The following is a 26,804-nucleotide window of genomic DNA, read 5'->3' on the forward strand; positions in this document are numbered from 1 at the left end:
TTGGATAAGAGATTAAGGACACTTCCTGAGGCAGAGAATGATTGGTCAGTAGTACATTAGAATGGCCCTACATACATTTCATCATTCCATATCTTTTCAGTGGTTATCAAAACCATTTATACACTTTTGCAGTTAAACAATGTTAAGATATTGATTAGTGTTTCAGTCAAATCAGTCTAACTCTGAAAGTATGTGTTTACCTTCCATATGAGACGCTATTTAAGACTACACACACATCAGATTTTGCAATGAAAATAAAAATGATAAAACAAACAAAGGGAAATAGTCAGTGTACACACACACACACACACACACACAGTCTGCATAATAAAACAAACTTTATTTAATAGTCCACAATTTGGTAAGGTGACCTGCAATTTTAAAATCCACATTCCACAGTCTGCATTTCTCAAGCATTGCAGATTATTATTATAATGTTAAGTATAGAGACGATCTCTATGCTGCATTAGTTCTGCTGTCCTACTGCAGAGGTACACGTGGTCAAAGTGCTGTGTGTAGGGGTAGAGAGAGAGAGAGTGAGGGAGAGTGTAGAGAGGGAGGGTGGGAGTGTTAGAGAACAATAATCAAATACATTAGAGCAATCTAGCCAGAGAGACCAATGAAGACTTTGTCCCTAGGGTGTGGCAGTCACTGCTATAGCTGTGTGTGTGTGTGTGTGTGTGTGTGTGTGTGTGTGTGTGTGTGTGTGTGTGTTCCTGTCTTGGAGGGGATCGAACACTTCACTTACCATAAGGAGGCAGATGGCGGATTCATGCATCAGCTGTACAGCCATGTTCCCCTGCTGCTCCCTCCCTCACCCAAACCTTAGACGCACTGCACAGGTAACACCCAGCACCTCCAGGACACTGGCAATGCCCACGAGACCCCCAGCACAGTGGCTCTCCGCCGTAACGTTCAGAAAACGCAAAGTCAAGACTCAGGCAACACCAGCTTCTGGGCTCCAGGCAGAGAGTTGTAGTGCAGCCTGCTCCTATTGTCCAATGCCTTGCAAGCGCTGGCTGAAAGGTCCACGTGCCAGCCCCTTGTCTTGTCGTTCCGCACAGTCTTTCCCTCTTCCGTCAGGACCCCCGGCTGTTCTGTCTGCGCTCTCTCACACACTCCTGCTTCTGTGACATCCAACGGCCAGTTAAAGCTCCCTCCTCCCCTCAGAATGGGTGCTGGGACATGCACACATGCGCGTATGCACACAAACACACACACACACACACAAACACACACACAAGCACTGGCTCCCTTCCTTCTCTCTCCCCTTCATGCACACTCTCACAGGAATGGTGATAGGACATGGATCGGCTTCTCGGGTGGAGAGGAGGGGCAGCAGAAGCCCATACATCCGCTTGTGTACTTTTCCGCTCCCAAATCCATCGCATCACACTCCTAAAACCAGGGCAATGAACAAGAGAGAAAGAGGGAGAAGGAGGGAGGAAGAAAGAAGGAAGGAAGAGATCAGTCTCACCTCCAGACTGCCTCTGAACTCATTTCAAGCTCTGCAAGGCAGAGGCACTGGCAAATACAGACACGAGTGCATACACACTCACACCTCAACCCCCCCCTCCACTGTCTGTACATGAGATGGTTCTTATAGTCTTTTTAACCTCTTGTTTGCTAGCAGAAAGCAAATAGAGTCTATAGGGATAAGAGAGAAAGAGAAAGAATGACATAAAAAATAAGAATGAGATAAAAAGAGATCCAGATACATGAAGCACATGTTGATGAGGGTTGGACTTGCAGAGGCCACATGGCAGTCACGTTAGAAGTGTTGATGCAGTAACTGCATCTGCAGCTAAACTAATGCTGCGTGCGTGTGTGTGTGTGCATGCGTGCGCGGGTCTGTGTATATGTGTATCTTTTTCCATTCTCCACCAAAAAGAGGCCAGGAGGCAATTGTCTCTCTAGAGATGTAACACACTTTCTGCAAACATATCATCAGATAATGGCAGAACACCTTACAACACACCAATGCATATCTGTTTACATATACAGTTGAATCATGAGAGATTATGCAAGGTGAGAATTATGATTTTAATGTCCTCTGGTTCTATGGCTTTTGATACAGCCTGTGCTAACTGAACATGGTTTTTCTTTTCTCCAAGACAATTGTGTCTCAGTTTTATTGCAGCTTAATGGTTTAATGCTTGGTTCCTAATATACATATACATATACATGCATGCACCCATACACACGTTTTTTCCTTGACAAGCTCTTATAGGCCTCTGGACTAATTAATCCCCAAGAAAAGTGAAATGACAAATATTTATATATATACACACACACACAGCGCTTCACTTTTTCCACATTTTATGTTATGTTACAGCCTTATTCCAAATTGGATTAAAAAAAAAGAAAAAATTCCCCTCAAACTCCTACACACAATACCCCATTATGACAAAGTGAAAAAATCTTTGTTTGGAGTTTTTGCAACTTTATTAAAAATAAAAAAAACAAAAATCACATGTACATAAGTATTCATAGCCTTTGCTCAATACTTGGTTGAAGCACCTTGGGCAGCAATTACAGCCTCAAATCTTTTTGAGTATGATGCTACAAGCTTGGCACACATATTTTTGGGCAGTTTCTCCCATTCTTCTTTGTAGAACCTCTCAAGCTCCATCAGGTTGGATGGGGCGCGCCGGGGTACAGCCATTTTCAGATCTCTCCAGAGATGTTCAGTTGGGTTCAAGTCTGGGCTCTGGCTAGGCCACTCAAGAACATTCACAGAGTTGTCCTGAAGCCAGTCCTTTATTATCTTAGTTGTGTGGTTAGGGCCATTGTCCTGTTGGATGAACCTTCACCCTGGTCCAGAGCACTCTGGAGCAGGTTTTCTTCAAGGATGTCTCTGTATGTTGCTGCATTCATCTTTCCCTGACTAGTCTCCCAGTTCCTGCTGCCAAAAAACAACCCCACAGCATGATGCTGCCACCAGCATGCTTCACTGTAGGGATGGTATTGGCCAGGTGCTGAGCGGTGCCTGGTTTCCTCCAGACATGACGCTTGGCATTCAGGCCAAAGAGTTGAATCTTTGTTTCATCAGACCAGAGAATTTTGTTTCTCATGGTCTGAGAGTCCTTCAGGTGCCTTTTGGCAAACTCCAAGCAGGCTGTCTTATGCCTTTTACTGAGGAGTGGCTTCCGTCTGGCCACTCTACCATACAGGCCTGATTGGTGGAGTGCTGCAGGAATGGTTGTCCTTCTGGAAGGTTCTCCTCTCTCCAAAGAGCAATGCTAAAGCTCTGTCAGAGTGACCCTTGGGTTCTTGGTCACCTCCCTGACTAAGGCCCTTCTACCCCGATCACTCAGATTGGCTGGGCGGCCAGCTCTAGGAAGAGTCCTGGTGGTTCCAAACTTCTTCCATTTACGGATGATGGAAGCCACTGTGCTCATTGGGACCTTCAATGCTGCAGAAATTTTTCTGTACCCTTCCCCCGATCTGTGCCTCGATACAATCCTGTCTCAGTAGTCTACAAGGAATTCCTTGGACTTCATGGCTTGGTTTGTGCTCTGACATGTACTGTCAACTATGGGACCTTATATAGACAGGTGTGTGCCTTTACAAAGCATGTCCAATCAACTGGATTTACCACAGGTGGACTCCAATCAAGTTGTTGAAACAACTGAAGGATGATCAGTGGAAACAAGATGCACATGAGCTCAATTTTGAGTGTCATGGTAAAGGCTGTGAATACTTATGTGCATGTGATTTTTTTGTTTTTTTTATTTTTAATAAATTTGTTACAATTCCAAACAAACTTTTTTTACTTTGTCATTATGGGGTATTGTGTGTAGAATTTTGAGGGGGAAAAAAATAATTTAATCCAATTTGGAATAAGGCTGAAACATAACAAAATGTGGAAAAAGTGAAGCACTGTGAATACTTTCTGGATGCACTGTATATATATATATATATATATATATATATATATATATATATATATATATATAGAGAGAGAGAGAGAGAGAGAGAGAGAGAGAGAGAGAGAGAGAGAGAGAGAGAGAGAGTGTTTATTATAATGGCTTTGTTTGCATACATGGATGTCCTTACTTGAGCAGTCATAATTCATAATCATAATAATTCACTAAAATGATTCATTATATCTAATGTTTTGAAATAATGAAATCATAGTGTCTGTGATTTCTTTTTTGTGTAAAGTGTCAGACTTTGTTTTTACTAAGATGTTGGGCCCATCAGTACCACCCTAGCTGCTAAGAACTGCTACTTCCTTTACTGAGCCTGTATTCCTCTGTTCACCACACTGCACTCACACTCAATGTGCAACACAATTAATGTGTGAAGAATTGTGAGTTTACTAAAATCTAATGGCTTTAGTTCACTCATTACACTTTAGTAAATCTAAACTCCAATTTCTTTTTTCTACTGAAAAAGAGATGAGCAATAGCTAATAATTAGTAATAGCTACTCAGCAATCTGAAATGTTTTTTTGTTTGTTTGTTTGGCATACATATTACCTCTTGGATTTTAAAGTTCTTTGAATCACAAAGAAAAACAATACGAGACAGTATGATGCTGCAGTAATTTAATCAAAAGAACAAAATTGATTATTCAGAATAAATTAACAGACAGGAATTAGGTCAAACCTTCTAATCATGTTTTTGTCAAATGTAATACTGTATACATACTACATTAAAATGACAGAAAAAAGAAAAGAAAAGTATAGGAAAATGCACTATTAAATGCACAATTATGAAGTTATGCATATTGGTCAGCATCATCCTCAGTTATAGCCTTCATCTCAGTTGCTGGTTTGTCTTCCTCCACCTTCTGAATTGGTTCCTTCATTGCATCTATTGCCTTCTTCAGATTGAGATTGTCCTTTTCACTCAGTGGGGCCAGTGCTGGGGTAAGGATTGTCTTGATTTGAGTTATTCTTTCCTCGCATCTTTTGTAAAACTCCTTCCTGTTTCTTGCTGCAAGGCTGTTGATACCATTTTGGGCAGATTCGCATTCCTTCCCTAACTTGTCAATCTCTGCAAGGAACTGAGGTGAGTTTGGATCCATGGTCATCAGTCTTCCCAGAGTACTGACATTGTTCATCAGGTACTGGACAGACACCTCAGTGTAAGTGGTAGACATCATGTTAACCAAATAGGCGTAGGCAGAAGCATTCAGAGCATTAGTGTAGATTTTGTCTTTGACAAACATGCTGTAGGTGTAGTTGTTCTCTACAGCTATTTCAACAGTCTGCTTAAAATGTTTAAGATTTTCACTAAGAGTGGTCTTAACAATGTTTGAAATGATCTGAAAGAAGTGCACCAGTTTCTCCCACTGTTCTTTCACCTGCCCCATGATTTCCAGGCCTTTCGCTAGCACCACAATTCTCTTGTTGAAGTCGATCTCCTTGAGATTATAATGTTTCAGCTCACTCACAATTTCAGCAAGAGCTTTTTTCTTCTGATCCAAGTTGTCCATAGTCTTCTCGTTCCGTTCATTTGCAATTTTTAGCTGGGTTTCAGCTATTTGTAGACGTAGATGAGATTGTCTTAAGTGCATCTGGACCACATCTGTATTTGCTGAGTCATAGATTTGCTGTTGACTTGACTTGGGGGGTGCTGTCAAGAAAGATGGCTGATTTGTAAAAGACTTGCTTTTGGAATAAAAGGCCATGGCCCTTACATTCAGTTCGTCAATGGCTTTAATAAGCTCCTCTGTTTTGGCATCATCACATTTCCCCTCTGGAGCATATTTACCTAGCTCTGTTAAAGTGGAGATACCCTTGTCACAGATGCCTAGTGCCTCGGATTTAATCGGGCATTCAGCTTCTTGCTGTATATCTCTGCTGACTTGCTGAAATAGTCCCACCAAGTAATCAGACTTTACCGTTTGCTTCTCCTGATCATACACCTCAGGCCAATTTATTTCCTTACCTTTGCAAAGTTCTTCCATTTTCTCAACCACTAGTAGAAATGTTATAGATTTAGAAAATATGTTACTTGTTGCCAACATTTCATCCACGTTACTCTTCATTCCAGTGGCCATGTTTCTGTGGCTTTCAGGAGTGCCTTTTCAGTTTTTGATCACATGTGTTATGGCTTTTGGTGTAATAGTGTCCGCTTGGAGATAGGTTTGGATAATTTGTCCTGGAAGAAATTCTGTTGCAAACGCACAGGCTATTGATATTGCTTGCTCTGACATACTTGATATTAGCTTCAGGCCAAAAAGGCCCCATCCACTTGGCAAAACTTTCATTGCTTGCTGGTAGGCCCTTCTGTCCTCAGCTAATCTTTCATTAGCCAGATTGAAAGCAGCCTCGGCCCTGTCGCTTGCCTCCTTAGCTTCAGCCCGTTTAATCTTTGCTATCTCAATGTTTTTCTTGATTTCTTCCATCTCCTCATCATGACTCTGTCTTGCATTCACCAAAGCCTCCACCAGTTCTTGCATCAGCTTGATGATATCTGAGAATTGTTTCTCAGTCATGATGGCCAGGTTTAAGCATTCTGATGATATGTGCGCAATGTTCTGAAGCTCAGCTGGTAAGAAGGCTTGGACAAGACCATCATCCTCCTGTATTATGAGCCCAACTGAGTTTTTGATGTACTCTGGAACCTGTCCGGTGTACATACGAATTTGGTCCATGTTCTTGTGAGCAACATTAAAGGCTTGCCAGCAACCATTACATACTTGAAAGAGGCAGGCCCTAAAAGAATTGGGGTATCTGATGAATTTGAACCCGTCTTTTGGTGGATTTTTATTGATGGAGAAGTCATCTGCAGCAGAAATGCGTACCAGCTGAGCCAGTAAATCGATGGAGACGGGTGCCGGCAATAGATACTGCTCCCAGTTAGCATAGGGCTGCATCAGCAGCATGATGTCATTTCTGTAATCCTGTGCTTTGGTGAAACTCTTAGTAGCTTGGTTGAGCTTTGACAGCGCCATTGTTTTCCCTAAAATGGAGTAAGGCAGAAAATTTGCGATAATAAGACAATCAGGAGATTCAGCATTTATTATTTCTGTACTATAAAGCAGTTAGCACTAACAACAACAGCACCTGCAGTGTTTCATCCACTAAACAATTTCAGATTAGAACACATCATAAGTTACATGTGGTTGCTTAGTAGTTTTTTTTTCCTTCACAACAAGTGAAGTAAAATTAGTAGAAAGCAGAAAATAATACTATTTTAACTACCCACCATTTTACAAAATTAATACTCTTTGATTGAGGAGCATTTAAATGCTTTTTTTCATAAACATTGTTTTTTCATAAACTTCATTATGGTGTAGACTTCAACAAATTCACTATACAGTATATTTCATAAAAAAGTTGATGAATGTAAACAGAAATTCATATTATGCAAACATAAACTCACAGAAATCTGTAGAGGATAGAATAGAACGGTTTGTACCTGAAGTACTGTGGATACCTCTTGAAGAAGTGAGTAGTTGAAGTAGTAGCCTACCAGACTAGATGCTGTTCTGCTCCAAAACAACAACTTTTATATCATCCTTTCATATTTGTCAGCAAAGCAATATAACTGTGTCCTGCAAAAATATGCAGTCTGAGTTGTAATTCTGAATTCTACAGAACAGCTTTACTTCCTATAACTACTGAAATGTCTTTGTTTTTCATGTCTTTATTTGGATCCCCATTAGCTGAGGTAGCAGCTGCTCTTCCTGGGCTCCACCAACAAAACTGTGTACTCCCATGATCATAGTTGGTAACTTGTTCCATACTGTGGTGACCAAGACAATACAGATCTGCACGCTGCACCTGTTTTGGGTTTTGGTTTAACTAACCTGCCTGGCAGTGTGACTATGTTGAGCTCTCGCATAATTTATATTGTGTTTACTATCACAGATATTCCTAAAGACGCCCATTAGACCGCAGGCCAGCCTCTCCTGAGCTCTGAGCCATGAGAGAGGCATGCTCGCTCTCCTTACTGACAGGGCAGTGTGAGGCTTGCAGATTCATTCTCAGCTAACCAGAGCTTAGACAGCTCTTTCCTGACAGCTCCCCTGGGAAACACCACAATGAAAGCATCTAGGGGAGGAGAAACTGCTGTTTTACCATAGACTAAACCCATATATACTTTGTTTTGTTAATAACAAATGCCACAGTAAAGTCAAGTAATACGATTCCGACCATTATTTTCTTGTAAAAATATCTTGTCAATCATTTTTGTCAGTGCTGTGCACGTAGAATGATCTGCTTTATAGGCATGCTTGAAATCAATTATTCATTAAGTGAAAAATAGTAAATTATCTGCTCAAGAATAACTTTTTCCATTAGGTTGCTCAATACAAAAGAAACTAATTCCAGGCAAAACACACGATTCTAAATTTGATAATAATAGCCCAAAAGTAACACCAGCAACCTTTGAAAGGATGATCAATACAATGTTTGATAATAATAATAATAATAATAATAAGAAGAAGAAGAAGAAGAAGAAGAAGAAGAAGAAGAAGAAGAAGAAGAAGAAGAAGAATTTTATTCTAATTAAGAAATTACGGGCATTTCTTGTTACCCAATGGCACTTTACAAGTTCATACAATATAAAAAAGGTCAAATAAAATATAAAGAAGATTCAAATATATAAATAAGATAACAGGAGGGAGTAAAACTGGTTAAAAAAAATAGACATAATATTGATGCAAGTGCATACTATAGTAACCAATTAAAGGTTGAAATGATCTCAGACAAAGAGATGAGTTATGAAATTCTTGTAAATGAGCAGCTGGAGGAAGAAGCCTTGGGTCTGCAGCTCCAGAAACGCCAATAGTGCAGAGTGTGATGTGAGGGACAGAGAGCAGATGAGTGTCAGAGGGATGGAGACAGAGTGAAGGAAAAGACATATGAGGAACACCAGAAAGGGATGGACAGGTCAGACCATGAGGGCAAAAACCAAGAGAAGGATTTTGTACTGCACACAGCCACGAACAGGAACCCAGTGTAAATGTTTGAGTGTAGTAGTTATATGTTCCCTTAAGCTGGTGTGTGTAAGAACTCCAGCAGCCATTTTCTGAATGTTCTGCAGCTTCTTTAACCTACAGACAGGAAGCCCATAAAGAACAACACTGCAGCAGTCTAATCAACATCGCACAGCACTGTATTAGCCTAATCAGCATCACACAGTGCTGCAGTAGTCTAACTGGTATCATAAAGAACTGCAGTAGTCTAGCTGGCATCACACAGCACTTCAGTAGTCTAATTAGCATCACAGAGTACTTCAGTAGTCTAATTAGCATCACACAGTGCTGCAGTAGTATAATCATCATCAAAAATGCATAAATAAGAAACCTTGTATCAAAATTTGCATGCCTATATCCTTACACATAGATATATTTGCTGACTATTACGCCATTGTAACATTTTTTAAACAAATTAATTGCAATAACTAAACAATTGAATAATTTAAATTTAATGTCTCTTATACAATCATAAAGCTGACTAAGGCTGACAACCAATCAATAGGAGAACTTCTACCTTAAAGGATTAGTGTGACGGTTGAGTCTAAGGCATTGTGGGAATTGGAGAAATAATTGAATCATGTAGGTGTAACATAATGAAGAGAGGATAATTTAATAAAACATAGAAGGCTAAGGTTAGTCTAATTTTAATTGGCCCAGGCCATTCACTACCACTAAATGACTAAATAGGGATGTTGTGCCCTCTAGTGGGTGAGTCAGAGATAATTATGCAACAAAAATACTTGTGAAGTCTGGTATGCTTTATCATTAAAGTTGCTATAAGATCTTTTTTGGAAACACTTTGACTAAACTGTTTTATGTATTTGTAGCTACCAATAAACCTCTCTTGTAGGAGGATATATTCTGTATCTGTTAATTCTATGTGTACATTCAGCACATGGAATCTGCCAACATCCATTCCTGCATGTTCTTTCAGGATCAAGGCCTCTGGAATGGTGACTGATGTAGCAGAGCACCTAGGCAACTTTCAGTATGTGATAAAAATGAAAAATAATATTGAACAAGCTGGTATGCATGCACACATGTGCACACACAAGCAGACCTTTCTTAACCTCTACTCTTGCCAAGCCCAGTTCACCTGTTTCTTACAGTTTATGGAAGTTACTGTTTCTCCTTTCAATGTTCCTGTTATTAAAGACACATTTGTTACATATGTTTAATGTTCATAGGAATCATTATTTGTGACTTAATATTTTAATTTCAAAGAGCTGGACAAAGACTTTGAATTCCTCTGAACAGTACATGGAGATCAGATTACATCTCAGTAAGATGCATGATGAGATCTTGTACTGCAGCTTGTGTTCATTGTAGTTTTCCATGGAATGACCATGAGATTTGCACTAAATAGATGCCAGTCAGTTCAGTCAGCAATATATATTGCTAAAAAGATTCCCCTATGTTCTAACAGGCAAAACCTGTATGTCTAGGTTGGATGTAATCATTGAATTAGAACTGAAATTTAATTAATTAGTAAGATGCACAAAATATGGTTGTTTTTGATTGTGTAATGTTTTCCTTTTCCACATATGCCTTTCAGCACTTTAGTTCTGTTTAGTGGTTTATATTTCAGTGGAAACAGGTCCTTACATATTCCGCAGAAAGCAAAAAATAAAAACAACTAAACAACTACCAACTAATAAAGATGTCAAGTTGAACATGGAAAGTCTTGTTTTGTTTATTCATCTGTTGTTGTGGTTTCTCTTTATGCCGTTCTGTTGATTTGTATCCACTTCATGGCAGGTTGAAAATGATTTGATTCTGTGAGACATTTGGAGGAAGTGTGAGTACAGAAAAAAGCATGTAACTGAAGCATGACATTCTTTAATAGGCTGTATCACTTTTTCTTCTGTGAGTCTGTGAGGACCTCATAAAGCATGGCTTGTGGCAAGTGGGTTAGTACAAGGGTAAATATGGGATAGGAGTGTCAGACGAGAGGCTGATGCCTCTTGCCATGAAGCAGACCCTCCAGCAGATCAGAGTGCTCCTGGACTGGGACAGTGGTCTGATCTCCTTCTTTGATCCTCTCAACAACAGATATGTGCACACCTTCAGACAAACATTCACCAAGCAAGCCTATCCATACTTCTATAATGTTTGTCCTGCTATGAGGGTGTTACCAGAATAGGCTGCAACCACTAAGGACATTATGCTAGTGTAATGGAAAAAAGGAACCTAGTCTATTGAAAATGAACACATTTCTACTTGATCATCATTTCAACAAGGGTGCACCGTGAGATAACATTTATTATGGTAATTATGGATGGCCTTTTCACACTTGGCCAAAGTTTTTGCTTTCGGCTTAGTTTTCCATTGCTCTGAGGTTGTCTGCTTAAAGGATTCAAACCTAGTTTAAAGGCAATCAGACTTTCTTTTGTTTCCTGTGATCATATACCTTAAATCATTTAATGTGATAATGTTATTTCTATTTAGGAGTTGTTTTCCTTGTGCACGCAGATGCATGCAATTGAGAAACCATTGTTTAGTGAAAAGAATCAAATTTGTTTGCAACTTCCTGGATTTTCATTTATTTGCAATTTTCCTCAGAACTGTTGTGAGAATACACACTCCCTGATAAACAAATATAAAAGGTTTATTGTAGATATTTCCTGTCCACTAGACACCTCCAATGTTTGCTGTCTAGCAAATGTCAGCTGGGTTTACTAGTTTCTGGGAAAACCCATATTATGTGTATCACCTTCGTGGTAACCTTTATAATCTCTGGACCTTTAGCTTTGCTGTTGATTTTCTCAAATACCCCAATATGGTCTTATGTAGCATTAATGCATGCTTTAAAATCTTCTAAGCCAAGTGAAAAGCACTCAGGTATTTACTCTTAAGTGCTGGTCATACTGCTGTTTTACTGTGATGTTTTCAGTGTTGTGTAATTACTGAATATGGCTTAAATAAAACCATTGTCATTGTAAGAAGGCTCAACAGCAGTACTCATCTACTGAAAAAACAAGATGTGGGTTCAGATGAATCTACTTCCCTTTTCATGTACACTGAAAAACATCAGTTTTTCAAATGCTAGGATATATTTTGTCTACAAACACATTTCTATTTATGGTCTTTCTTATCTTTTATAGCATCAAGGGTTCTTTGGAAGGTCAGCAGAAAATGGAATGCTTGTGTGTAATGTCATTTTCTATGTTGAGTGTAGCTCTATGATGTACTCTGGAGAGCTGAAGTTTGAGAAGATGACCATGTCTGCTCAGGTGGAGGGGGGTGTTCATGGCCTGCACTCGTAAGTCTTCGTCCTCTCTGCTCACTAAACTCCTACTACCGAATCCATCATGCTCAGTGGCTCTTTTAGGGAACACTCCACCAACTGTCAAGCAGTGCCACAAAAGCACTCAAGGACTGGAAAATAACCTGTGTGTGTCTGTTCTCACAGTTTGCAGGCACAGTGTTATGAATAATAATACACAGTAATAGACCCCTGCTGATCTCCACTTGAAATCTGAATGAACATGAAGCTGACAATTTATTTATGAATAATTAATTCAGATAAATTGTGGGTTCCTAATAGATAACAGGGTCATGACATAATGAGTAATGCCTCTATAGATTTCTATAGACAGAATTGGAGATCATGACCTCTCTTGTTCTGCTTTTCAAGTAGGGCAGTGCAAAGAGCTTTCTTTGATGATGTTATCAAAGATGTGAAGATGTATCCCTAGGCACTATCTAGCTGAGAAGAGGTCTCTGTCTATTTCTGCCCACTAGGCCGCCATCTTTAATCTCTGTAATGGAGGCTTTATCTGCACTAGATCCCACGCTAGAGGACACTCTCAACTGTGGCCTTATGATTGTCGTACTGCTGGGATGCTCTCTCTCTCACACACGGATGTTCGCATACGCTGCTCTATTTTGTTTACAGTTAGGCTTCCTTTGGCTGCCTCTCTGTCTCCCGTGTCCTCTCAAGCAGTGGTGGGACATTAATGCCACTTTAATGGATAGGCTGTGACATGACGCATGCTTAAGAACATTAACACGACATCATTGGACAACATACTCTTAGGTAGATTAACTTATTCCATACTCCAGAATATGCGCTCAACTCTGCAAATCAAGCAGGTATGTTCAATTCATGCTACTGGGACATGAAGTTTGAAGTTGAAATTGACCTCACATGTATGCACACAAAGTGTCCGAGCTTCTGCTAGTCGCAGGTGGCTATGGGAGCAATCATCAGTCATGTCTCCTCGTTCTATCAGCATGGGTGTGTGGAACTCCCCACGGTCATTTGGTATATGATGCACTAACTGATATGAGAATGTGAGAGTGTAGCATGTATGTCTCAGTGAACTAATTGGTATATATTTTTTTATTTGGCTTGTTTTTCTTTGTTTGTTTGTTCTGTGGTCTTTGATTCAGTGATTTTCTGATCCTGCCTGGCTTCATTGACTTTACCTCAGATGAAGTGGTGAGTTCTTTTGCAAAATGCACCAAAACAGCTCAGCAGGTTTCCTGACATGCCCCATAAGGGCTTACCAGTGTGTGTGTTTCAGTAAATACAGCACATCTAGTAATGATTTAGTGAAGGGGGCGGGATCTTCCTAATTAATTAGGGAGCTGGCGGTCTCCTCTACCTTCAGTGAGATGGAGGAGCTGAGTCAGTTGCCATGTAGTGCGAACACGACTACAACAGAGGGTGGAGTGTGGCATAGTGTAAGAGAGGGATGAAGGAGTACAAATAAGATGTGCAAAATAGGTGGTGTTGGCATCCCAGGTGCATAGGGTGTGTTGTCACAGGCAGAGAGGCTGAGGGGGGTGTGTGTGTGTGTGTGTATGACAGTGTGAGGGAGGAGCGAACCAAAATTCCCATGTGTAATGGATATGGGATAGTAAATATTGTGGTATTTAAATTTGGTGTTACATTTTGTGTGTGTGTGTGTGCTGGAATGTGGGAGAGAACGTAGGATGTTTTTGTCTGTCTTACCACAGGGAGGTTAAACTGATGCCCTGCTTATAAAAACAGCAATATTTGTGCTTTGAATGAGCACATCCAAGTCACTTGAAGTCAAATTAATAATGGGACAGAGATGTGTGCATATGTGAAAGCTGTCCAAAGTAACACCCCAAACTGTTCTTATCTTTGTGCAATGCATAGTCTGTATGAAAATACAAGCATGAACATAAACAAAGATAATTGTTCTGTAGAACATTGGTTCCTTTCTGTTACCATTTGCGTCTGTCATTCAGGATCTGACCTCTGCTCTGACCCGGAAGATAACCCTGAAGACGCCGCTTATTTCCTCTCCCATGGATACTGTGACTGAATCCTCCATGGCCATCGCTATGGCTGTGAGTATCCCCCACACACTCAAAACCATGAAGTCCTGTTGCTTTTCCATTTAGCTTTCTGTGATTTTGTATTACAGCTCATGGGCGGTATTGGGATCATCCATCACAATTGCACCCCAGAGTTCCAAGCAAATGAAGTCCGGAAAGTTAAGGTGTCAAACTTTCAGTGAATTGTCTTAATAGGAATATAATGAACAACACGTTGAACATGCAGATTTACACACAAGCTTCCCTAAGGCCTCTCATCAGCAGAGCAATATATGGTGTCATGGCAGAAATTCGAGCAGGGCTTCATCGCGGATCCGGTGGTGATGAGTCCATAGCACACGGTCGGAGATGTGTTTGAGGCCAAGGTGCGACACGGCTTCTCTGGAATCCCTGTCACCGAAACCGGCAAGATGGGCAGCAAGCTTGTGGGAATCGTGACGTCATGAGACATTGACTTCCTCTCAGAGAAGGACTATGACCGGCTGTTGGAGGAGGTTTGTGATTCATCTTTGATTGTACATACAATATACAAAAGGCTTTTAAAAACACAAATGAATCACATATGACATACAATGCTTAAAAATATATGTGGAATAGAACTATCATGAAATTGTGATATTTCTGTGTCAGTGTGTGAAAGAGGGCAATATATATATATATATATATATATATATAAATAAAAAATGTGTATATATATGTGTGTGTGTCTGTGTGTGTGTGTGTGTGTGTGTGTGTGTGTGTGTGTGTGTGTGTAAAATCACATTCTTTAAACTCACATCTTTTTGTGATTTATTTGTGATATTTGCCACGCAATGACAAAGAGGGAAGATTTAGTGGTTGCACCAGCAGGTGTTACACTCAAAGAGGCCAATGACATCCTGCAGTGCAGCAAAAAAAGGTCTGATTCTTCATCTTTTCAGCTTGAGAAGTGAAACTGCTTCTAAAGGACTTTGAAAGGTTATTTTCACTTCTCCACTTCTTCTCTGAGTAACGGGTCGGTCGTGGGGACGCTTGTTGATTGCAGGTAAACTGCCCATTGTGAACGACAGTGATGAGCTGGTGGCTATAATTGCTCGCACTGATCTGAAGAAGAACAGAGACTACCCTCTGGCCTCTAAAGACTCCCGCAAACAGCTGCTGTGTGGCGCTGCCATCGTTACCCGTGAGGATGACAAGTACCGGCTGGACCTGCTCGTGCAGGCAGGAGTGGACGTGGTGGTGCTGGTAGGTCTTAAGGTCCTAAAGGGAGTGGGATTAGTCTCCATCCTGAGTATGGTGCCTGAATCAAATGACAAACTATTTTTGCTATGAGGCTGTGTAACACAGGACTGTGATTGGACATAGTGAATTTTTTCTGAAGGCTGTGTCTATTGTTTTAGGACTCATCTCAGGGAAACTCAGTGTTTCAGATCAGCATGATTAACTACATTAAACAGAAGTATCCTGAGCTCCAGGTGGTGGGGGGGAATGGTGAGTCACAGTTCTCACATTTGCTTGTTCTGTAAACTGAGAGGGTTGAGGTAGGTAAGAATTGATGGTGTTTGGTTCTTTTCATTTGTTGCTGTGTTCACTTTCATCCTTCTTCTCTCTCGCTCTGTCTCTGTGTATGTCTGTGTAGTAGTGACAGCTGCTCAGACGAAGAATTTGATTGATGATGGTGTGGATGCTCTTAGAGTGTGGATGGGTTATCTTTGATAAGACATCGTATACCAGAAAATTGTTTAAAAGATGGTAATAGCTAAACCACCAGACATAATAGTGATGGATAAACAGCAGAAAAGAGTCATAGTGACGGATGTAGCAATCGCAAGAGATAGCAACATCAGCAACAAGGAACATGAGACGCTAAAAGAAGAGGAAACACTGGCTCTGGTAGCAATCAGAGCACCAGGGGTTTAGGGACGATGACCATCAAACTGGGAGAGTGGCTCCAGCAGATCCCAGGAACAACATCCGAGATCCTCATCCAGAAGAGTGCAGTCGATGGAACACTTGGGATACTATGCAGGCAAATGTATATATTGTAAATTCCTGTTCTTTTTTATCAACATTCTTAGAACATAATTACTGTTCTAAGTTTACAACATCTGGTCGAGGTTTTCGTTTATTCAAGATGCATCCTGTAGTGCCTTTTCACATTTTTGCACTATTTCTTTATTTTGAGTCAAATGTTTCAAATAAAATAATACAATCCACAAGGAAATGAAAACGAGAATTAAATCAAACTTATTGTTTCAGAAAGATTACTACTCATTCACACACCAGGACGCTACATCTTCTGGAGTATTATGCTCACGTTTCTAAACTTTTAAACATTATAATGTATTTCAGTTATGGAAATCAGTTAAACACTATAGGAAGGCCTACAACAGGAATGTACTACAAATACCATCCTACTCCAGCACCCCTAATCGTCCACTCCCAATGGTGGGATATCCCTGAATAACAGTTGAATGCTATCTATGCCTATATTTGCCTCTGTCTGTCTTTCAGGAGACTACAATATGAGAGTTACACACTAACATAAAAGATGAATAATGAATTAAGTAAATGCTGCACCGGCTAACATCTACTTTCTTCCCTGTTTTATTACCTGTATTATTATTTATAATATTTGTGAGCTGAAAACATGATATCCACCAAAAACATGATTCACTGACTCATGAACAATGTCAACAAATCTACACCCACACACGCACACACACACACACACACACACACACACACACACACACACACACACACACACAGCAGGTGGGTTTTCTGTGGTGGTAGATGGGTCCAAGTGGGCTCATACTGGCCCTGCCCACATGTTGCCTCCTGCAGGTGTCAACCGTAGCCACTGTGCTCCATGTGCCCTTTCTCCTCTGCCACTGCTGGGAGAGGGCTCTGCCCACCCTCCTGACATGCTCCGCTACGCCTCCTGCATACCCCCTTTGTGCTTCAGACAGAGGCCAAAACCACTGGCTTTGCTGGTTCCAGGAACAGCCTGAGGTTGTCCAGGAGAGTGAAAGAATACTATACCTTGCAAGGTATGATGGTCTTCATTGAAATGGGGGTTAAAAACATTTCAAGCCAGTGTTTTGTGCACTGACATCCCTCCTGCTACCGAAGGCCACCCGAGTGTTTCTTGTGTTTGTGAGTGTGAGGCAAAGGAGTGTGAAAGTGTTTGTGTGGATCAAGATGTAAATGCATGAAATGAAACGTACTGAGGCTATGTTTATTGTCACATATTTTATATCTAGAATGTTGGCCTACCTCCAAGTGAATTTGCACAAAGACCAAACATTTGTGTGGGGTGTTTGTTTGTGCATGTGAATATAGATGTGTGTAGTTCAATGGTGTATACATGTGTACATGTGAGTATGGATGTGTAAGTGTGAAAGATGTGTGTGTGTGTGTGTGAATTATATATTTGTTGGGGGCACATTCATATACTGCCACACTGCTATTCTCTCTGCTACTTTCTGTTTTTCAATTGGCGGAGTGGATTAGGGCCTGTCAGAGAGACTCTGAGAGATCTGGTGAGCCCTGATTGTGATTCTTTTTGTTTCTCTCTCTCTCTCTCTCTCTCTCTCTCTCTCTCTCTCTCTCTCTTTCTTTGTGTGTGTGTGTTTGTGTGTGTGTCTCTTGTCAACACAGTGTGAATAATTTTGATTTTAATTGGTTCGTTGTCATGACATTATCTCTCAACTCTCTCAACCGTCTAAATCACACGCGCACACACACAAACAGTTGACACCCCCCATCCTATAGTCCACATTCATTCATGAGAAACAGAAAATTTGAATTTGAAATTTATTGGATTGAATAACAAAGATCCTTTTCTTTAGAACCATGCACAGCATGGACATGACAATGTTGTGCTAAATGGTGTGATCAAACCCTATCATCATCCTTCCCAGCAAAGCCCTGATCTACTCCTTCTGTAGTGAGCTAAACGCTATTAATAAACTCCCAAACTCCTCCAGTGCTCTCTCACCATTCTGAGCAGAGCCTGTGCCAGGCCTGCAATTTTATCAACTACATCACAGCTCTGTTTTCTCTCTTCCAAATGTGTAGAGAAAACACACACACACACACACACGCGCGCGCGCTCTGTATTCTGACAGTCCCTGCAATGCTCCACTGTAATCCTCTTAGCCTGTAAGCGCTGGGCTCTCCCTGCAAACACACCCTAAACCCAGCACAACATGGGACTATGTGGAAGACCACTTGCACAAACATCGACCGCACAGCTCCTTTTGCCTTTGCTTGCTATAGTTTCAACTGCTCGATGCACTGAAATGCCAAATACAGAGGCTAAAGCTCGAACACACGCGCCATGAACCAGCTGCACCCATTCCGAGGTAAATCAAATACACAGTTGCCAATGTTTAAAAAAGCTTTTTGAGCTTTTTACATTTTATTGATTTATTTTTTTTAAAGAACATGAGGACTTTTTCATTTTTATTAATTTCAGAATGCTAAATAGTAGTAGTCCCAGTAATTTTGTAGTTCCAGTAGTATCGTCATTCAGGTCTCCTTTATCAGGTTTTGGATGGCTTGGTAGAAGTTCATATTGACTGGTTATAAACATAGTTCTGATGTAGTCAAGCACAGCGTCTGTCTCTTTGGCCAGTTGGTAATCATAGCCTTTTTATGTGCTCGGGAAACCTTTCTGCATACTACCGATTTCTTTAGCTGGTCCTCCTTGGGAAGTGTGTGGTCCCTTTGAGCAGTACAAAGCTTCCCCAGCCATGGCTCTCCCCATGCGCTGCTGCTTAGTTTTCTTCCCCACTACTTTGTCCCATAACGTCTTCAGGTTCTTTCTTTCACACTTTGGGTTTTGGTTTTCACTCTCTAGAGCCTCTCTTTCACTCTTCAGGTGTTGTCTTTCACTCTCAAGATTCTCTCTTTCACCCTTCAGGTGTTGTCTTTCTCTCTCCAGAGCCTCTCTTTCACTCTTCAGGTGTTGTCTTTCACTCTCAAGATTCTCTCTTTCACCCTTCAGGTGTTGTCTTTCTCTCTCTAGAGCCTCTCTTTCACTCTTCAGGTGTTGTCTTTCACGCTCTAGATCCTCTCTTTCACTCTTCAGGTGTTGTCTTTCACTCTCAAGATTCTCTCTTTCACCCTTCAGGTGTTGTCTTTCACTCTCTAGATCCTCTCTTTCACTCTTCAGGTGCCATCTTTCACTCTGTTCATTTTTTGTCTCCTTCTGCTTCTCCTCCAACTCCTTCCCACTACATTCCTCCTCAAATTTTCCAATTTTAACACAGTGTCGTTTTCTAATTTCCTTCGTATCTACTCTGTCAGGTAGTTCTTGTTGCAATCTACTCATTGCTTTTTGTGTGTTCCTGTCCAACAAAATCTTCGTTTTCTTCTTCTTCGAAGATCTTCTGTGAGAGCAGCAGAACTGCATTTTGCTGCTGCAACCTCCCATTTCTGTCAACAGACTGACCAATTTTACCTTTGTCAAGCAGATTATAAGAATAGCTATTATGACAATGGTCAGTGATATTATGACATCACAGTTTTGGTTTTGTTGACAATTCCATTGTCATCACACAGAATAGAATAGAATAGAATAAACTATTGTGGGCTTGCTTTGTTTTCACTTTAGCCTTAATTAGATTAATTAGATTCATATGTTTGCTTTAGATTTGCCTTTTTACATTTTATTTATACCATGAAAAACAATACAGAAATAATTAAAGAAGTCAAAGCCTTTGTCACAGTCTCTCCAGACATGCCTTTCTCTGGTTGTCAAAAAGACAAAAGAGATGACTATGGACTACAGAAGGATGCAAATGCCTCACACCCCAATACATACAGTGAAGAGTCAGAACATACACTCTCTTAAAATCACAAACAATCTCTCATGGTCCCTGAGCACTTTTTCCTTAGTGAAGAAAGCTCTGCTTCCTGAGGAGACTGAAGAAGGACAGCATGTCCGTCATCCTGATCTGGTCTGCAACAGCATCATAGAGAGTGTCCCGACCTGCGCCATCGCTGTCTGGTACTGGCACTGCTCCCCCTGCTCTTTTGGATTGTTTAGTTGAATTTAGCAGTCTGCTCTCAAATTTTCTGTGCCTGTTTTCTGGGATTCTGAAATTCAGGCAATGTTTTTGTTGTTCTTCTGCAACACTATTAAAACTCTGAACTCCTCAAACTATTTTACTTCTCTAAGTAAATCTGTCACACATTTGTCTAGTACAGAATTATTAGATTTCTTTCTTTGACCATAAGCAAGATACACACATTTACTTTGCACATTTACATATTTCTTTGTCTGTTTCTCTCTATCGCTCTCCTTTTCTCAGAGAGTTGGATAAGAGATTAAGGACACTTCCTGAGGCAGAGAATGATTGGTCAGTAGTACATTAGAATGGCCCTACATACATTTCATCATTCCATATCTTTTCAGTGGTTATCAAAACCATTTATACACTTTTGCAGTTAAACAATGTTAAGATATTGATTAGTGTTTCAGTCAAATCAGTCTAACTCTGAAAGTATGTGTTTACCTTCCATATGAGACGCTATTTAAGACTACACACACCTCAGATTTTGCAATGAAAAGATGCACACATGCATACATGATAAAACAAACAAAGGCAAATAGTCAGTGTACACACATACACACACACACACAGTCTGCATAATAAAACACACTTTATTTAGGATTCCACAATTTGGTAAGGTGACCTGCAATTTTAAAATCAACATTCCACAGTCTGCATTTCTCAAGCATTGCAGATTATTATTATAATGTTAAGTATAGAGACGATCTCTATGCTGCATTAGTTCTGCTGTCCTACTGCAGAGGTACACGTGGTCAAAGTGCTGTGTGTAGGGGTAGAGAGAGAGAGAGTGAGGGAGAGTGTAGAGAGGGAGGGTGGGAGTGTTAGAGAACAATAATCAAATACATTAGAGCAATCTAGCCAGAGAGACCAATGAAGACTTTGTCCCTAGGGTGTGGCAGTCACTGCTATAGGTGTGTGTGTGTGTGTGTGTGTGTGTGTGTGTGTGTGTGTGTGTGTGTGTGTGTTCCTGTCTTGGAGGGGATCGAACACTTCACTTACCATAAGGAGGCAGATGGCAGATTCAGGCATCAGCTGTACAGCCATGCTCCCCTGCTGCTCCCTCCCTCACCCAAACCTTAGACGCACTGCACAGGTAACACCCAGCACCTCCAGCACACTGGCAATGCCCACGAGACCCCCAGCACAGTGGCTCTCCGCCGTAACGTTCAGAAAACGCAAAGTCAAGACTCAGGCAACACCAGCTTCTGGGCTCCAGGCAGAGAATTGTAGTGCACCCTGCTCCTATTGTCCAATGCCTTGCAAGCGCTGGCTGAAAGGTCCACGTGCCAGCCCCTTGTCTTGTCGTTCCGCACAGTCTTTCCCTCTTCCGTCAGGACCCCCGGCTGTTCTGTCTGCGCTCTCTCACACACTCCTGCTTCTGTGACATCCAACGGCCAGTTAAAGCTCCCTCCTCCCCTCAGAATGGGTGCTGGGACATGCACACATGCGCGTATGCACACAAACACACACACACACACACAAACACACACACAAGCACTGGCTCCCCTCCTTCTCTCTCCCCTTCATGCACACTCTCACAGGAATGGTGATAGGACATGGATCGGCTTCTCGGGTGGAGAGGAGGGGCAGCAGAAGCCCATACGTCCGCTTGTGTACTTTTCCGCTCCCAAATCCATCGCATCACACTCCTAAAACCAGGGCAATTAACAAGAGAGAAAGAGGGAGAAGGAGAGAGGAAGAAAGAAGGAAGGAAGAGATCAGTCTCACCTCCAGACTGCCTCTGAACTCATTTCAAGCTCTGCAAGGCAGAGGCACTGGCAAATACAGACACGAATGCATACACACTCACACCTCAACCCCCCCCTCCACTGTCTGTACATGAGATTGTTCTTATAGTCTTTTTAACCTCTTGTTTGCTAGCAGAAAGCAAATAGAGCCTATAGGGATAAGAGAGAAAGAGAAAGAATGACATAAAAAATAAGAATGAGATAAAAAGAGATCCAGATACATGAAGCACATGTTGATGAGGGTTGGACTTGCAGAGGCCACATGGCAGTCACGTTAGAAGTGTTGATGCAGTAACTGCATCTGCATCTAAACTAATGCTGCGTGCGTGTGTGTGTGTGCATGCGTGTGCGGGTCTGTGTATATGTGTATCTTTTTCCATTCTCCACCAAAAAGAGGCCAGGAGGCAATTGTCTCTCTAGAGATGTAACACACTTTCTGCAAACATATCATCAGATAATGGCAGAACACCTTACAACACACCAATGCATATCTGTTTACATATACAGTTGAATCATGAGAGATTATGCAAGGTGAGAATTATGATTTTAATGTCCTCTGGTTCTATGGCTTTTGATACAGCCTGTGCTAACTGAACATGGTTTTTCTTTTCTCCAAGACAATTGTGTCTCAGTTTTATTGCAGCTTAATGGTTTAATGCTTGGTTCCTAATATACATATACATATACATGCATGCACCCATACACACGTTTTTTCCTTGACAAGCTCTTATAGGCCTCTGGACTAATTAATCCCCAAGAAAAGTGAAATGACAAATATTTATATATATACACACACACAGCGCTTCACTTTTTCCACATTTTATGTTATGTTACAGCCTTATTCCAAATTGGATTAAAAAAAAAAAAATTCCCCTCAAACTCCTACACACAATACCCCATTATGACAAAGTGAAAAAATCTTTGTTTGGAGTTTTTGCAACTTTATTAAAAATAAAAAAACCAAAAATCACATGTACATAAGTATTCATAGCCTTTGCTCAATACTTGGTTGAAGCACCTTGGGCAGCAATTACAGCCTCAAATCTTTTTGAGTATGATGCTACAAGCTTGGCACACATATTTTTGGGCAGTTTCTCCCATTCTTCTTTGTAGAACCTCTCAAGCTCCATCAGGTTGGATGGGGCGCGCCGGGGTACAGCCATTTTCAGATCTCTCCAGAGATGTTCAGTTGGGTTCAAGTCTGGGCTCTGGCTAGGCCACTCAAGAACATTCACAGAGTTGTCCTGAAGCCAGTCCTTTATTATCTTAGTTGTGTGGTTAGGGCCATTGTACTGTTGGGTGAACCTTCACCCTGGTCCAGAGCACTCTGGAGCAGGTTTTCTTCAAGGATGTCTCTGTATGTTGCTGCATTCATCTTTCCCTGACTAGTCTCCCAGTTCCTGCTGCCAAAAAACAACCCCACAGCATGATGCTGCCACCAGCATGCTTCACTGTAGGGATGGTATTGGCCAGGTGCTGAGCGGTGCCTGGTTTCCTCCAGACATGACGCTTGGCATTCAGGCCAAAGAGTTGAATCTTTGTTTCATCAGACCAGAGAATTTTGTTTCTCATGGTCTGAGAGTCCTTCAGGTGCCTTTTGGCAAACTCCAAGCAGGCTGTCTTATGCCTTTTACTGAGGAGTGGCTTCCGTCTGGCCACTCTACCATACAGGCCTGATTGGTGGAGTGCTGCAGGAATGGTTGTCCTTCTGGAAGGTTCTCCTCTCTCCACAGAGCAATGCTAAAGCTCTGTCAGAGTGACCCTTGGGTTCTTGGTCACCTCCCTGACTAAGGCCCTTCTACCCCGATCACTCAGAGTCCTGGTGGTTCCAAACTTCTTCCATTTACGGATGATGGAAGCCACTGTGCTCATTGGGACCTTCAATGCTGCAGAAATTTTTCTGTACCCTTCCCTCGATCTGTGCCTCGATACAATCCTGTCTCAGTAGTCTACAAAGAATTCCTTGGACTTCATGGCTTGGTTTGTGCTCTGACATGTACTGTCAACTATGGGACCTTATATAGACAGGTGTGTGCCTTTACAAAGCATGTCCAATCAACTGGATTTACCACAGGTGGACTCCAATCAAGTTGTTGAAACAACTGAAGGATGATCAGTGGAAACAAGATGCACATGAGCTCAATTTTGAGTGTCATGGTAAAGGCTGTGAATACTTATGTGCATGTGATTTTTTTGTTTTTTTTATTTTTAATAAATTTGTTACAATTCCAAACAAACTTTTTTTACTTTGTCATTATGGGGTATTGTGTGTAGAATTTTGAGGGGAAAAAAATAATTTAATCCAATTTGGAATAAGGCTGAAACATAACAAAATGTGGAAAAAGTGAAGCACTGTGAATACTTTCTGGATGCACTGTATATATATATATATATATATATATATATATATATATATATATATATATATATATATATATATATATATATAGAGAGAGAGAGAGAGAGAGAGAGAGAGAGAGAGAGAGAGAGAGAGTGTGTTTATTATAATGGCTTTGTTTGCATACATGGATGTCCTTACTTGAGAAGTCATAATTCATAATCATAATAATTCACTAAAATGATTCATTATAGCTAATGTTTTGAAATAATGAAATCATAGTGTCTGTGATTTCTTTTTTGTGTAAAGTGTCAGACTTTGTTTTTACTAAGATGTTGGGCCCATCAGTACCACCCTAGCTGCTAAGAACTGCTACTTCCTTTACTGAGCCTGTATTCCTCTGTTCACCACACTGCACTCACACTCAATGTGCAACACAATTAATGTGTGAAGAATTGTGAGTTTACTAAAATCTAATGGCTTTAGTTCACTCATTGCACTTTAGTAAATCTAAACTCCAATTTATTTTTTCTACTGAAAAAGAGATGAGCAATAGCTAATAATTAGTAATAGCTACTCTGCAATCTGAAATGTTTTTTTGTTTGTTTGTTTGGCATACATATTACCTCTTGGATTTTAAAGTTCTTTGAATCACAAAGAAAAACAACACGAGACAGTATGATGCTGCAGTAATTTAATCAAAAGAACAAAATTGATTATTCAGAATAAATTAACAGACAGGAATTAGGTCAAACCTTCTAATCATGTTTTTGTCAAATGTAATACTGTATACATACTACATTAAAATGACAGAAAAAAGAAAAGTATAGGAAAATGCACTATTAAATGCACTATTATGAAGTTATGCATATTGGTCAGCATCATCCTCAGTTATAGCCTTCATCTCAGTTGCTGGTTTGTCTTCCTCCACCTTCTGAATTGGTTCCTTCATTGCATCTATTGCCTTCTTCAGATTGAGATTGTCCTTTTCACTCAGTGGGGCCAGTGCTGCGGTAAGGATTGTCTTGATTTGAGTTATTCTTTCCTCGCATCTGTTGTAAAACTCCTTCCTGTTTCTTGCTGCAAGGCTGTTGATACCATTTTGGGCAGATTCGCATTCCTTCCCTAACTTGTCAATCTCTGCAAGGAACTGAGGTGAGTTTGGATCCATGGTCATCAGTCTTCCCAGAGTACTGACATTGTTCATCAGGTACTGGACAGACACCTCAGTGTAAGTGGTAGACATCATGTTAACCAAATAGGCGTAGGCAGAAGCATTCAGAGCATTAGTGTAGATTTTGTCTTTGACAAACATGCTGTAGGTGTAGTTGTTCTCTACAGCTATTTCAACAGTCTGTTTAAAATGTTTAAGATTTTCACTAAGAGTGGTCTTAACAATGTTTGAAATGATCTGAAAGAAGTGCACCAGTTTCTCCCACTGTTCTTTCACCTGCCCCATGATTTCCAGGCCTTTCGCTAGCACCACAATTCTCTTGTTGAAGTCGATCTCCTTGAGATTATAATGTTTCAGCTCACTCACAATTTCAGCAAGAGCTTTTTTCTTCTGATCCAAGTTGTCCATAGTCTTCTCGTTCCGTTCATTTGCAATTTTTAGCTGGGTTTCAGCCATTTGTAGACGTAGATGAGATTGTCTTAAGTGCATCTGGACCACATCTGTATTTGCTGAGTCATAGATTTGCTGTTGACTTGACTTGGGGGGTGCTGTCAAGAAAGATGGCTGATTTGTAAAAGACTTGCTTTTGGAATAAAAGGCCATGGCCCTTACATTCAGTTCGTCAATGGCTTTAATAAGCTCCTCTGTTTTGGCATCATCACATTTCCCCTCTGGAGCATATTTACCTAGCTCTGTTAAAGTGGAGATACCCTTGTCACAGATGCCTAGTGCCTCGGATTTAATCGGGCATTCAGCTTCTTGCTGTATATCTCTGCTGACTTGCTGAAATAGTCCCACCAAGTAATCAGACTTTACCGTTTGCTTCTCCTGATCATACACCTCAGGCCAATTTATTTCCTTACCTTTGCAAAGTTCTTCCATTTTCTCAACCACTAGTAGAAATGTTATAGATTTAGAAAATATGTTACTTGTTGCCAACATTTCATCCACGTTACTCTTCATTCCAGTGGCCATGTTTCTGTGGCTTTCAGGAGTGCCTTTTCAGTTTTTGATCACATGTGTTATGGCTTTTGGTGTAATAGTGTCCGCTTGGAGATAGGTTTGGATAATTTGTCCTGGAAGAAATTCTGTTGCAAACGCACAGGCTATTGATATTGCTTGCTCTGACATACTTGATATTAGCTTCAGGCCAAAAAGGCCCCATCCACTTGGCAAATCTTTCATTGCTTGCTGGTAGGCCCTTCTGTCCTCAGCTAATCTTTCAT

At 40.8% G+C, this 26,804-nt stretch overlaps 1 long non-coding RNA gene across 1 annotated transcript; it reads right to left on the reverse strand.

Annotated features, from left to right (window-relative positions):
* Positions 1-321: 321 nt before the first annotated feature.
* Positions 322-21,912, reverse strand: LOC145658550 (uncharacterized). The gene is made up of 2 exons (XR_014124132.1): positions 21,318-21,912; positions 322-1,398 (listed from the first exon to the last, which is right to left on the reverse strand). It is a non-coding gene; the product is annotated as an uncharacterized LOC145658550 (long non-coding RNA).
* Between the last annotated feature and the right edge of the window lie 4,892 nt (positions 21,913-26,804).

The sequence above is a fragment of the Electrophorus electricus genome, chromosome 6 (assembly GCF_041902795.1).
Source record: "Electrophorus electricus isolate QZ-2024a chromosome 6, ASM4190279v1, whole genome shotgun sequence".
In the NCBI taxonomy this organism is placed as follows: Eukaryota; Metazoa; Chordata; class Actinopteri; order Gymnotiformes; family Gymnotidae; genus Electrophorus; species Electrophorus electricus.